Source organism: Eulemur rufifrons, chromosome 1 (genome assembly GCF_041146395.1).
Source record: "Eulemur rufifrons isolate Redbay chromosome 1, OSU_ERuf_1, whole genome shotgun sequence".
Classification (NCBI taxonomy): Eukaryota; Metazoa; Chordata; class Mammalia; order Primates; family Lemuridae; genus Eulemur; species Eulemur rufifrons.
In genome coordinates, this window is record NC_090983.1 from 38,961,607 (window position 1) to 38,976,322 (window position 14,716).

The window sequence follows — 14,716 nt, forward strand, 5'->3', positions numbered from 1 at the left end:
GGCCACATGCTTGAGCCCCAGCAATGGGCCCAGCTTGCCTTTTCTTCCCAGAAGGCTCCACTGCTTCCAATGGACAACAAACACAGACAAGCTTGAAACCCCAGAAGTGCTGACAATCCCAAAGAAGGATCCAGAAAAAGAACAAGGAAGGTAACAGTCAGCTTCAAGAGCACTGTCATTCCTACTGAGAAGTGGCCACAAGGTGACTTTGGATCAATCGCTTCACGGCCTTTTGGCTAAGATCAAGCGGAGATGACTTTGGATCAATGGGTGTGTCACACCATTTCACAGCATGGCTACAACGTGGGGGTGGGGGTGTGCACAGGTGGCTCAAATGTGATAAACAACTTATAACTTTCACATTGTCACATAAGATCAGATAAAACCAGACTTATGCTTCACAACTTACGTAGCCAAGTTCACGTCCTTGTGACAGCTCTGTCACATTTCTACTCCTTCCCTTCACTGTTTAGTCCCTTTGAGACACTAACAGGGGTTATTTTCCCACATCCCTTGGCCCGTCCTTCCCCAGATGTTACACTGAAGATTCATATTCACTTTTCAACGCTTTCCTCACCCTGATTTTAAGGATCTGCTTTTGTTGAAAGAAAATGATCAGCACTGAGTTTTGGCACACCCTCTGTGCAACACTGATTCACCACATTCAGATGAGGCGCTTGTTTTGATTCAATGTGTGTAATATAAATCATACAGAAGAGCCAAGTGTTTTTGCAGGGGTAGGGTCTAAAGTCAGCATATAAAATAAAACCATGTACTGCCTAAATTCATTGAAAATTCCCTTAAACTAATTTGGAATGCATAGCTTTGTTATACAGCCATATGCAATAAAATCTATCCCTTAGAAATGATTCCTTCCCCTTAATATAATGGAGACATGAAAAATACAATTTTCAAAATTTTATTTTCCTAAGAAATGAAAGTGAGAAGTTGGTATTCTTCATTGAGTTCCGGATAAAGCAGTTAAATTGAATTAAAAAATTCAACTGAATTAAAAAAAAGAAAAAAGACATGTTTTTAAGGACTAGAATCCCACAACGCAGCAAGATGTGCCACTCTGAGAACCACCTAAGAACTAAGAAAAGCACCAGTCATGGAGTCATGGTGGATGCACTATTGAAATGAATATTTTTGTCTTTTCTCTCTCACTTCTATCTTGTTTTTATTGGAATTTTTGTTGGCTTGTTTGTCTGCATATCCCGTAAATTCAGTGCGTATGAAATGCACATATACCAGGGAAAACACATACCAGGTTGATTCCTTAGCAATGTTCACTTACTCAAATATTTAATCTGAATATGAAGTTAGGCTCCTTCTCACCAGGGGATAGAGCCCTTCTGTTGCCCCTGCCGCCGCACAGCCAGCTGTGCATACACACACGCACATCTGCATGCTCGTGGTATGTACACAGTCGCACCCACACCCACACATGACCACCACCTCCCTCCAAGACCTTCAGTCAACGTTCAGCCAACTGCCTCCCACTAGCTGTTAAGCTCCTTGGTGTCTGTGACCTCCCACCTCACCCCTCCCATATGGCAAGCTGTCTCTCCGACTTCCTTCTGCCCCTGTGGGTGCCCACCCGGAGACCACAGTGCACCTGCGCACTGAGCTCCTCGGGGCTCCATTCAGGGCCCCGCTGTGCACCCCCCGCCCTCCTCGTTGACAGCATTTTACAGTTGCCACCTTCCTGTCCCCAGCGCTGCTGGCAGAGCCTCTACTGACGCTGTATGTGCTGAGAAAGCTGATCATACCACTGTCTCCTTCCCTGGGAACATGAAGAACAGAGGGGAAAACACGGCAATCTCAGGTACTAGTCAGCTCTCTGTCCTCCAAGGTCTGTCCTCCAAGGTCTGAATTCCGAGTGTATAGAGAGCCTCAATCATACCACCCCACAGGGGCAGGAGCCTCACCGGCAGCAGTGCTTGCTTTGGGTTGCTTCATCGGGAGAAATCATTAACATGAAATAACAACAAACACATACACACCACTTAGACTATTCTAGGGACTGTTTTAAGTGCTTGGCACACATTAACGTATTTAAGGCAATCCTTTGCCAGCCCCTTGCAATGTCAAAAGCATGCTTGTAACTATCCTGGCCTCCTAGCCCCAGCCCTAAACTTTCCAGTAGAAAGGAAATCCCTTTTCTCCCAAATCAGCTGAAGTGACAGTTCCATCTTCCTGGTCAAGGCACATTCGGATTGCAAGAGGTCCACACCTGACTTCTCCCAAATTCTGAGCAGCCCTAGATTCTTAGATCATGGTATAAAGCTTTAGCTTCCTTGGGAAAGATAATGTGTCAATTCAAATTTTTAAACTTTTTTATAATGAAAATGAATAGAAGAGAGAAGAATATAATGAACCCTTTTGTATCTGCCTCCCATCTTCAACGATTATCATCTTATGAATAGCCGTATTTCATCTATACCCCTACTCACAGGATTATTTTGAAGCAAATCACAGACATCCTATTATTTCATCTATAAATACTTTAGTATGCGTGCCAGTTATTAATTTATTACTCCTCAGCTCCAAATCAATCCACCCTTCTTAGCTCAGATGCGTGACACTGGAGCTTGACCCTGGAAACATTTCTTTTGCCAGCTGGCAAGATGTTCAGCTTTGTCAGTAGAGGGCACCGGAGGGACTTTGTAGGAGAAAGAGACTTTTCCTGGTTCCACTGTGTCGGTCCCTGCTTGTTCTTGCAGTGCAAAGCAGCAAGGGCTCATGAGACACGCAGTGGCACATGCCTCCTGGCGAGTTTCAGCAGCACCCAAGCTGGTGGCTTCCCAGCGAGCTCTGCTGGTGACTCTGCCAGCCTCCCCGTGAGTCTCACAGGTGCCTCCCTGGTGAAGAGCTGCCGGCACCCACCCAAGCGGCCTCCCCCTGCCTGTTCTGGCCACCTCAGTGAGCTTCTCCGCCACCTAGTGGGGCACAAATACAACCTCTCCAAGGAGACCTGGGTCTCACCCCTGAGGTGGCAGGAAGGACTGCCCTAGATGTGTCCCTTCCTTGAATGTTCTGTCTCAGTACTAGAGGTAGTGGCTGCTGCTATAGCTCCTATTCCTCTATTTAGAGTTCACTTCACCCCTTAGTAGTTAATCGCCTGTTACTAATTAATAATTCTTCATATTAAACCTTCCCTGTTCAAAATACCATGTGGTTTCTGTCTCCTAACTGGATCCTAACTGACACGGCAGGTTTTAATTGAGCATTTGATATGATTTCATTTCCTCTCCTTTCTTAGCATATCAGTTATACTTCTTTTTTTTTTACTTTTTTTTTAGTGGTTGCCGGAGAGTCTGCAATATACATTTACAACCTAATCCAAGTCCATTTTTAAATAACATTATACCACTTCATGGGTAGCACAAGTACCTTCAATAACAAAATAATCCTAATTCTCCCCTCCCATCCCTGTATCATGCTGTCATTCATTTCACTTATACATAAGCGCACACACACGCACGCGCACACACACACACACATATATACTCACACATACCTCAAAGATATCGTGGGTTCGGTTCCAGACCACCACAATAAAGTGAATATCACAAAGAAACCAAATTTTTTGGTTTCTCAGTGCTTGCAAAAGTTATGTTTACACTATACTGTAGTCTACTGAGTGTGCAATAGTATATATAAAAACAATGTACATACCTTAATTAAAATAACACATTATTGCTGAAAAATGCTGACAATCATCTGAGCCTTCAGCCAGTTGTAATCTTTTTGCTGTTGGAAGGTCTTGCCTTGATGTTGTTGGCTTCTGACTGATCAGGGTGTGTTTGCTAAAGGTTGGGGTCACTGGAAATTTCTTAAAATAAGACGACAATGAAATTTCCCACATTAACTCTTCCTTTCATGAAAGATTTCTCTGTAGCATGCCATGCTGTTTGACAGCATTTTACTCACAGACTTCTTTCAAAATTAAAGTCAATCCTCTCAACCTTGCTGCTGCTTTATCAACTAAACTTATTGAATATTCTAAATCCTTTGTTATCTTTACAACAACGTTTACGGCATCTTCACCTGGAGTGGATTCCATCTCAAGAAACCACTCTATTTGTTATTCTATAAGAAGCAACTCCTCAACCATTCAAGTTTTATCAAATAAGCAATTCAGTCACATCTTCAGGCCACTTCTAATTCTAGTTCTCTTGCTATTCCTACCACATTTGCAATTACTTCCTCCCCGAAGTCTTGAACCCCTCAAAGTCATCCATGAGGGTTGGAGTCAACTTCTTCCAAACTCTTAATATTCTGACCTTCTCTCACGTATCATGAATGTTCTTAATTGCATCTAAAATGGTAAATCTTTTTCAGAAGGTTTTCAACTTACCTTGCCAAGAACCATCAGAGGAATCACTATCTATGGCAGATGCAGCCTTACAAAATGTATTTCTTAAATACTAAGTAAGACTTGACAGTTGAAATTACTCCTCAGTCTATGGGCTGCAGAATGGATGTTGCATCATCAGGCATGAAAACAAAATTAATCAAACAAAATGTACATTTCCATCACAGCTCTTGGGTGACCAGGTGCATTGTCAATGAGCTGCACTATTTTGAGAAGAATTTTTTTTCTAAGTAGTAGATCTCAAATGTAGGCTTAAAATATTCAGTAAACCATTCTGTGAACAGATGTGCTGTCATCCAGGCTTTGTTTTTCCATTTATAGAGCACAGGCAGAGTACATTAGCATAAGTCTTAAGGGCCCTAGGATTTTCAGAATGGTAAAATAAGTGTTGGCTTCAACTTAAAGTCACCAGTGGCATTATCCACTAACAAGAGAATCAGCCTGTTCTCTGAAGTTTTGAAGCCAGGCATTGTCTTCTCTTTAGCTATAAAAATCCTAAATGGCATCCTCTTCCAATAGAAGGCTCTTTAGTCTACAGTGAAAATCTGTTGTTTCATGTAGCCACCTTCATCAATGATCTCTGCTGGATCTTCTGAATAACTTGAGCAGCTTCTACATCAGCATTTACTGCTTCACCTTGCACTTTTATGTTATAGAAATGGCTTCTTTCCTTAAACCTCACGAACCAAACTCTGCTAGTTTACAACTTTCCTTCTGTAGTTTCCTCACCGCTCTCGGCCTTCAAAGAATTGAAGAGAGTTAGGGCCTTTTTCTGGATTAGGCATTGGTTTAAGGGAATGTTATGGCTGGTTTGATATTCTATTCAGACTGCTAAAACTCTCTCCATATCAACAATAGGGCTGTTTTACTTTCTTATCTTTCTTGTCTTTGTGGAATAGCACTTTTAACTTCCTTCAAGAACTTCTTCTCTGTACTCACAACTTGGCTAACTGTTTGGTGCAAGATCTAGCTTTTGGCCTATCTCAGCTTGTGATATTTCTTCCTCACTAAGCACTAATAATTAATCATTTCTAGCTTTTGATTTAATGTAAGAGTCATGTAATTCTTCCTTTCACTTAGGAAGACACATAGAGGACATTATAGGGTTATTAACTGGCCTAATTTCAACACTGTTGTGCCTCAGTGAATAGGGAGGGCTGAGGAAAGGGAGAGAGATGGGGGAATGGCTGGTTGGTGGAGCAGTGGGAAAACACATGACATTTACAAATGCAATAATAATGAAAAAGTTTGAAATATTACAAGAATTACCAAAATGTGACACAGAGACATGAAGTAAGCACATGCTGTTGGGAAAATGGTGCAGCATTTCAGTCACTTCACTAACAAAGGGTTGCCACAAACTTTCAATTTGTAAAAAACACAATATCTGTAAAGCATAATAAAGTGAAGTCCAATAAAACAATGTATGCCTATATATATATATTTGATTATGTATGATACACATACATAATCAAATACATATCATACATAATCATATATATCATACATAATGAAATACATTGTTACTATTATTTTGAACAAATTTCCCTGTTAGATCAAAAATTAAAAAATAAAAGTTTTTATTTTACCTTCACTTTTCCTACTTTGATGCTTTTCCTTTCTTTATGTAAATCCAATTTTCTGACATATCATTTTTTTTCTCTCTAGCAAACTTCTTTTGCCATTTCTTATAAGGTAGGTCTACTGGCAACAAATTTCCTAAGTTTTGTTCATTTAAGAAAGCATTTCTCTTTCACTTTTGAAGGATAATTTTGCAGAGTACAGAATTCTAGGTTGGTGAGTTTTTCTCTCAACACTTTAAATATTTCACTCCATTATCTTCTTGCATGCATGGTTGCTTAGATGTTGGATATAATTTTTATCTCATTTCCTCTATAGATGAGATTGTTTTTTCCTCTAGCTTCTAGTAGTATTTTTTTCCTTATCTTTGATTTTCTGTAGTTTGAATATGACATTCCCAGGTATAGTTTTTTTCTGACATTTATCCTGCTTTGTGCTCTCTGAGCTTCCTGGATGTGTGGTTTGGTGTTTGACACTAATTTGGGAAAATTTTCAGTCATTTTTGTTTCAAATATTTATTCTGTTTCTTTCTCTCTTTCTTCTTCTTCTTGTATTCCCATTACATATTTATATTACACCTCTTGCAGTTGTCCCAAAGATTTTAGATATTGTGTTCTGGTTTTATTTTTTTTCAGTCTTTTTTCTCTTTGATTATTAGTTTTGGTGGTTTCTATTGACATATCTTCAAGCTCAGAGATTCTTTCCTCATCCATGTCCAATCTACTAATAAGTCTTTCTAAGGCAGCCTTTATTTCTGTTACAGTGTTTTTGATCTCAGCATTTCTTTTTGGTTTCTTCTTAGAATTTTCATCTCTTCACTTACATCGCTCATCTGTTCTTTCATACTGTCTACTTTATCCATTGACATCCTTACCACATTAATCATAGTTGTTTTAAATTCCTGGTCTGATAAATTCAACATCCCTGTCATATCTGATTCTGATTCTGATGTTTATTCTGTCTCTTCAAACTGTGCTTTTTGCCTTTTAGTATGCCTTGTAATTTTTTACTGATAGCCAGAAATGATGCCCTGGGTGAAAGAAATTGCTGTAAACAGGCCTTTAGTGATGTAGTGGTGAGGTGTTGGGAGTAGAGGCAGCATTTTATAGTCCTGTGATTGTTTAGGTCCTTTTGAGAGCTTTTGCTTCTGTACTATGAACTTTACAAGTGTTCCTTAGTTCCTCCCACCCCGCTTAAGTCAGGCAATATGACTAGAAAGGGCTGAAGTTGGGTATTTTTTTCCCCTAGGTCATTTGGGCTCTGATAAAAACCCAGTAGGTTAGGCTCTGGTTAAATAGGAAGACTTCATCAGGAAGAACAGAATACTCCAGTGAATTTTGAAGTGGCTACTTTTCCCTTCCCTCCGCTGGAAGCAGGAAGAGGATTTTTCTTTGATATTCACTGTGAGAACCTGATAGAGCTCCAGGAGATAAACCCAAATAAATGTCGTGGCCCTCCCAAAGGCTGGGTTTTCCTGGAGTTTTAATGTTTCAGACTTGTGGACTCTGAGCCTTCAGCAGGTCGTTAATTACAGTTCAGGTTTTCTTACCCTGGCACTGTTTCCACAGAGGTTTCTGCTCCTGAGTTTCTGCTCTGGTGAGTTTTCATTCTTTGTATTTGCCTAACTCTCCAATTTGGGGGGCAGCAGTTTGCCCTGTGACTTCATTCCTCTTACAGATATAAGAAGAGTTGTTGACTTTTCAGTTTGTTCAGCTTTTTACTTGTTAGGATGGAGTGGCTACTTCCAGAACTGGAAACTGGAACAGGATACAAAAGGTAACCCCCCAAAATAAGTACTCTCTTAACATAGCCGACAAGCCATGTCACACCTTAATAAAATGACTAATTTTTTAATATTATCAGTATCTAATAATCACAGTTCACATCTTCCCAAAAGTCTAATGAATACTTTTATCAATTGGATTTTTTCCAATCAAAATTTAAATAAGGTCCACTTAATTGATGTTTGTCCGAGTGCATTTTCCACAACTGTCCCCCTTTAATTTCCTTGCAACTTATTTGTTGAACAATCATGGCTGTTGGTCTTGCAGAGTTTCACACGTTGAGTCCCATGGTATTATTTAACTTGCTCTCTGTACCCTGTACTTCTTGTAAATAGGTAGTTAGATCTAGAGACCTGAATAGAATCAGCCTCAAGTTTTTAAAAAGAATATTAGTGTTCCTACTTCCTATTGCTTCATATCAGGAAGTGCATAATGTCTGGTTGTCTAGCATTTTGTTATTGATTAGGGAGGTCCTGAATTATCAATTAGATCCATTTATTAGGAATTTCTCACCAACTTTTCCAAAATGACTTCAAAGAAATTAGTGATCGTTTCTTAGATTCATTATTTCATTAGAAGTAGCAAAATGATGATACTATAATGCTTTCATTTCTCTTAATTTATTAGCTGGAATTTCTTATAAAGAAGAACATTTCTAAATCAACTATTAGATTACCCTGAGGAATGGTTTTTATAGGAAAGGTAGTATAAATGTGCTATTATTCTTTTTATTTATCTGTTTTCAAAACAATGAGTTCCCTAACATTCTATGAAGTTTTTTGTGTGTGTTTGAGTATAATTTTAAATTCATACATTTCAACATGAGTTTCAATTTATATTGCAATTATTACTTGATATACAAAATTTTCTATCTTTGGCAAGAAAGAATCCCTTCAAATTAGCTGTTAAGGTTGGGCACAGTGGCTCACACCTGTAATCCTAGCACTTTGGGAGGCTAAGGTGGGAGGATCACTTGAGGCCAAGAGTCTGAGACCAGCATGAGCAAGAGTAAGACCCCAACTCTACAAAAAATAGGGAAAAAATTAGCCAGGCATGATGGGGGGCACGTGTAGTCCCAGCTATTCAGGAGGCTGAGGCAGCAGGATCCCTTGAGCCCAGGAGTTTGAGGTTGCTGTGAGCTATGATGACGCCACTGTACTCTATCCCAGGAGACAGCACAAGACCCTATCTCAAAAAAAAGCAACAAAAACAAAAACAAATTAGCTCTTAAGTCCTTTTGAAATAATGCCATTATTCTTTAATAGCTTCTTTTCTTTCAGGCCCAGCAAGATGTTTTCAGCTCATCTCCTAAATTCCTTGCCATTTCACCTAGAAGCCCTTATTTCCTTTAGTGGGAAATTGCATTTAGAGACTATAATCTTAGTTCTAAGGGTGCTCATTACTAATCTTCAAATAATAGGGCTAGAAAATGTGCTTTTTTAAAGGAAATACATTATTATTTCATAATTATATTTCCAACTCAAAATCTGTAATTATAATTATGTTATAATTTTAACCTAGCACTTTTGATTGTATATTTGTATATCTTCTCTTGATTTCTAATGTTATTAACAAAATTGTGTATTTTATTTATTCTGCAAAATATATATAATAGATTCAGAATGACATTATTATTAAAAATATTAATATTTCTTCTTCATTTTTACCTTAAGGTATGCCCACTAAGGATATAGACAATAACTGTGTTTTAAAAATACTTGAAATAATTCTTCTCAGTGTGTGTAAGACTCCGATACAATTAGTTTCATTTATTTTGTTTTGTGTTTGCTTTGGATATATAGTCATAACACACATGGTAACGTTTCGGTCAACAATGGACCACAACGATCCACATACACATTTGTGGTTCCGTGAGATTATAATGGAGCTGAAAATGTCCTATCACCTAGTGATGTCATAGTTGTAGTGACATTGTAGCTGTTCTAAGGTCATAGCACAATGTATTACTCATGCAAATCTATGATTAAAAAAATAAGCAATCCACCATGGGTATATTTCTAAAAAGAGTGACACTTCCTCAAGGGGAGCCTCAGGCAGGTCCTTCAGGGGGTATTTCAGAAGAAGGCATTGTTATCATAGGAGATGACAGCTCCATGGAGGTTATTGCCCATGAAGACCTTCCAGTGCGCCAAGAGGTGGAGGTGGAAGACAGTGATATTGACGATCCTGACCCTGTGCAGGCCTAGGCTAATGTGGTGTTTGTGTTAGTTTAAAAAAAAAAAAAAAGTTTTAAAAGTAAAATAAATAAATAAATTTTAAAATAGAAAAAGCTTATAGAATAAGAATATAAAGAAAATATTTTTGTACAGCTGTACAATGTGTTTGTGTTTTATCCTAAGTGTTATTACAATATTACAAAAAAGTCAAAAAGTTTAAAAAATTTAAAGTTTATAAAGTAAAAAAGTTCAATAAGCTATCAGGTTATTATTGAAGAACAATATTGTTTATAAATTTAGTGTAGACTAAGTGGACAGTGCTTATAAAGTCTACACTAGTGTACAGTAGTATCCTAGGCCTTCACGTTTACTCCCCACTCACTCACTGACTCACCCAGAGCAACTTCCAGTCCTCCAAGCTCCACTTATGGTAAGTGTTCCATACAGATGTACCATTTTTTATCTTTTATACTGTATTTTTATTGTACATTTCTATGTTTAGACATGTTTAGAAACACAAATAGTTACCATTGTGTTACAGTTGCCTACAGTATTCAGTACGGTAACATGCTGTGCAGGTTTGCAGCCTGGGAGCAACAGGCTGTGCCATACAACACAGGTGTGCGGTAGACTCGCGATTTGTGTACGTACACTGTGACATTGTCACAGGGGTGAAACTACCTAGTGACATCATGTCTCAGAAAGTGTCCTGGTCATTCAGTGATGTATGACTACGCAAATATTTTTTATCTTGATTGTATGTGCGCATATAATATTTACATAGTTCTAAAGTTCTATCTGCAAAACAAGAATATATTTAGAGAAGTCTAGTTTCCATCGGCATCCCCTCCCTTTCCCTATAAGAAATCACTAGTTTCTTGTTAATTCCTCCATTTTTAAAGTAAAAGCAAAATACATGTTTATATTCTCTCTTTATTAAGTAAAAGATAGCATACTATATGTACTATTCTGTACCTTGTTTTTTTCATTTAACAATATAGGCTGAAGATTACTTCATGAGGTGTGTAAAGAGACTTTTCCACCCCTGTTGGAGCTGCTTAGTATTCTTCTGGGTGACTGCACTGTAGTTTATTCAACCATTCCTGAACTGGTGGACATCTGAGTTGTTTCCAGTCTTTAGCCATTATAGGCAACGCTTCAGTGAACATGTCTTTTCATATTTTCGCCTTTGTATCTTTAATTTTGTATCAGTTAGCTTTTGCTATGTATAGCACACTACCTCAGAACTTAGTGGCATAAAGCAACAATCATTTATTAGTTCAAGATTCTGTAGGTCAGCAATTGTGGCAGGGCACAGCCCTGTCCTTCTGCTGTTCTCACTCATGCGGCTGAAGTCAGCTGGCATCTCAGCTGGAGCTGGAGAGTTCAAGAGAGATCATTCACATGTCCGGTGGTTGGCAGGCTGTCAGCCAAGGTTTCTCAAGTGGCCTCTCATCCTCCAGTAGGCTGGCTGGTACTTGTTCATATGCTCTCAGGGCAGGCTCGGGGCCCCAAGCACATCAAGAGAGAGCAAGTCCCAATGAATGCACAAGCACTTTTCAATCTTTTGCAGGCATCAATTTTGCTACTGTCCCATGGACAAGCCCAGTGTCAGCAAAGAAGAGGAGGACGACTCAAAGACATGCACAGAGGGAGGGGTGTGCTACCAGCCATTCACAAATCCTGTATCATAGAGAGTCCTAAAAGCGGGATTGTTGGGTCAGAGGCCAAATTCAAATGTCAGATTGCTAAATCCCTCTCCATAGTTTTGTATTCCCTTTAACTATGAATGAAAATTCTGTTCCTTGATACTGTCACCAAGACAGTATGTTTTTACATTTCATATTTTTTCCAATCTAAAAGTGAAGAATAGTATCTTAGTGATATTTTAACTTTATCTCTCATTATGAGTGAGGGTGAACATATTCTGATATGCTTAAAGGGTATTTGAATTTTTTTTTTCTGTGAACCGTCCATAACACTTGTCCATTTTTCCATTAAGTGGTTGGTCTTCTCTAGCTTTATAAGCTCTTTATATGTTAGAAATATTAGTCCTTTGTCAGTGATATTACGCATATTTTCTAGTTTATCATTTTATTTTTATAAACATGTAAATGTAGTCAAATTAATCAATCTTTCCTTTAATCCTTCTGGATTTTGAGCCATTGTTAGAAAATTTTTCCCCACTTTTAAATAACATAATTTACTCATTGTTTGTTTGTTTGTTTACTATTTAAGGGTTAGGAAGAGTATCCAGTTATCCCAATAGCCAACAGTACATATTTTCCCTATTGACTTGAGATGCCAGTTTTATTGTAAACTGAATTTCTTTAACTGGGTCTGTATTAAGTTGACATTTAAAATATGACTAATCTCAGGTAAAAATGTGAATTATTCAAATTCTGTATTTTTGTTCTTCATCTTCGCCTCTGCCTACACTCTCTTTTAAAACCAACTCCAATCCTCACTCCTCTATGGAGCACTAGGCAGTGTATTAGCAGTTAAAAGCACAGGCTGTAGGCTGGGTGTGGTGGCTCACGCCTATAATCCCAGCACTTTGGGAGGCTGAGATGGGAGGATTGCTTGAGGCCAGGAGTTCGAGACCAGCCTGGGCAACATAGCAAGACCTCCCTATGCCCTACCCCTGCCCCATCTCTACAAAAAAATTAAAAAATTAGCCAGGCTTGGTGGCATATGCCTGCAGTCCCAGCTACTCAGGAGGATGAGACATGAGGATCCCTTGAGCCCAGGAATTTGAGATTACTGTGAGCTTTGATTGTGCCACTGAACTCTAGCCTGGGCAACAAAGTGAGACCCTGTCTCTAAAAATCAAAAAGTTTAGGATTTGGTATGTGGGACTTTGTCACCTACTAGTTGTAGGATCTCTGGCAAATTACTCAATCCTTGTGAGGATAACAAAACCTCCTTCGTATGGTCATTTTATAGAGCAAATGAGGTTATGTAGATAACTCACTAGCATAGTACTAGGAATATAGTTAGTGCCCGATAAAGTACAGGTAGCCCATTAAAGAAGTACAAGGAGAGGATCTTTAAACAAATGATGAAAAGGAAAAATCTGATTTGTATGTGACTGCCAAATGTGGAGCTCAATGCAGAAATGCCCTCTGTTGGCAATGGTAACATGTCATGTGTGTGTACACGTGTGCGTGTGCACTTGCTTTGGGAAAGAACACACAACTATTAATTATTTTAGTCTGTTTCATTCAGGGATGCTTCCCTGTAGACTAAGAGAGTGGTGGGGTCTTTGCTTGACAAGTAACTTATACATTCTGGGCATGACAATTCTGAAGCGCAACCTGTGAGAAGGACGAAATCCTAAATAGCAAAAGGCACTTCAGGTCAGCTCGTGCTTTAAGAAAATGAGAGCCTGAGAATTCACATCTGCCGAAGAGCCAAGAACCTGACCTCCAAACACTGAAGTTCCAGTATGCCCCTCTACCCCTGGCACTCCATCCCAAACAGAGGGCTTCAGATCACGGCCTGCCCCTGGCTCCCCCATCTTGCTTAGAGCTGCTCAGGGCAGAGGAGTGATGTGCCCTGTCCAGGTAGCCAAGTCCCTCCAGCCACAGTCCTGGGAGGGCACATTCTGCTCAGCTGGTCTTCATTTCAGCAGTTTTTGCCCCAGAAATCTAGGATGCCAGGTGTAAATCTTGAGAAAACAAAAAGGGAAGGCTGGAGCTAAGCTGAAGCAAAAGGACAGAATAAAAGATACATCTGGAATTACATTTCTGAGATTTGGTTGTATTCCAGCATAATTGGAGTTGGAGTTACAAAACTCTATACAAAACTCTAGAGATGACCTTGGCACATATGAAAGCTTCCCTTTAGTTAAGCTAAGAATGCTTTTTAAAATAGCAGAAGAGGTGATGGCTGCTGGGGCCATGGAAAGGGGGATTAGTTTGGGAAGGCACATGAGGGATGTTTCTAGAGTGATGGCAATGTTCTGTACCTTAATAGGTGACGTAGGCTTAGTTATGCATTTGTTAAAACTCACAAATGTACACCTATGATTTGTACATTTCTTTGTAAATTTTACAATAAAAACTGCAAAATATTGAATTCTAATGAATAGGGATGTTGAAATATTAAGGGAAAATTGTACTCATGTCTGCAGTTTACTTGAAATGTATTTAAAATGGATTAATGATTAAATGGAATGGATAGATTGATATGTGATTAAGTAGAGTCAAATGTTAATGGCAAAATCTAGGTGGTGAGTAAACAGGGGTTTACACTAAAATTCTTTCAACATCTCTGTATGTTTGAAAATTTTCATAAAATGTTGGAAAAAGTTACCCAACGCTTCAGTTATTAGAAGTCAACAAATTACTCGGCACTTCTGGGTATACAGCAATCCTAAGGCTGTCACTAGAAACAGAGAATTCCTCCCATTGTGATAGTGCCCTCTGCCAGCGCTTAGGCCACTGACGTCCTCTCTCGCAGAAACCTTGGCCCAAAAGCCCTCCCTTTTCTCTGCACTTTCATCATCAGGCCCCCGCCCTCTGGGCAGAGGTGAACAGAAAAACAGCACAGGGAACTCAGCTAGCCCCGCAGATCTTTGAAGACTCAACCCTACATGCTGCCCTGGCAAAATGTCAGCATAAGTCCTTTTCTGTGCCCAGAGAAGACTGTAAAAACTTGAGTTTGTTGAAAAAAAAAAAAAAAAGGTAAATTGTAATAATTCATATAAATTGTTTAATTTTAAATTATAGAAGATTGTTTTCTAATAGTGACATTGGAGAAATGACCAGTATTTGTCTTATTTCCACTGT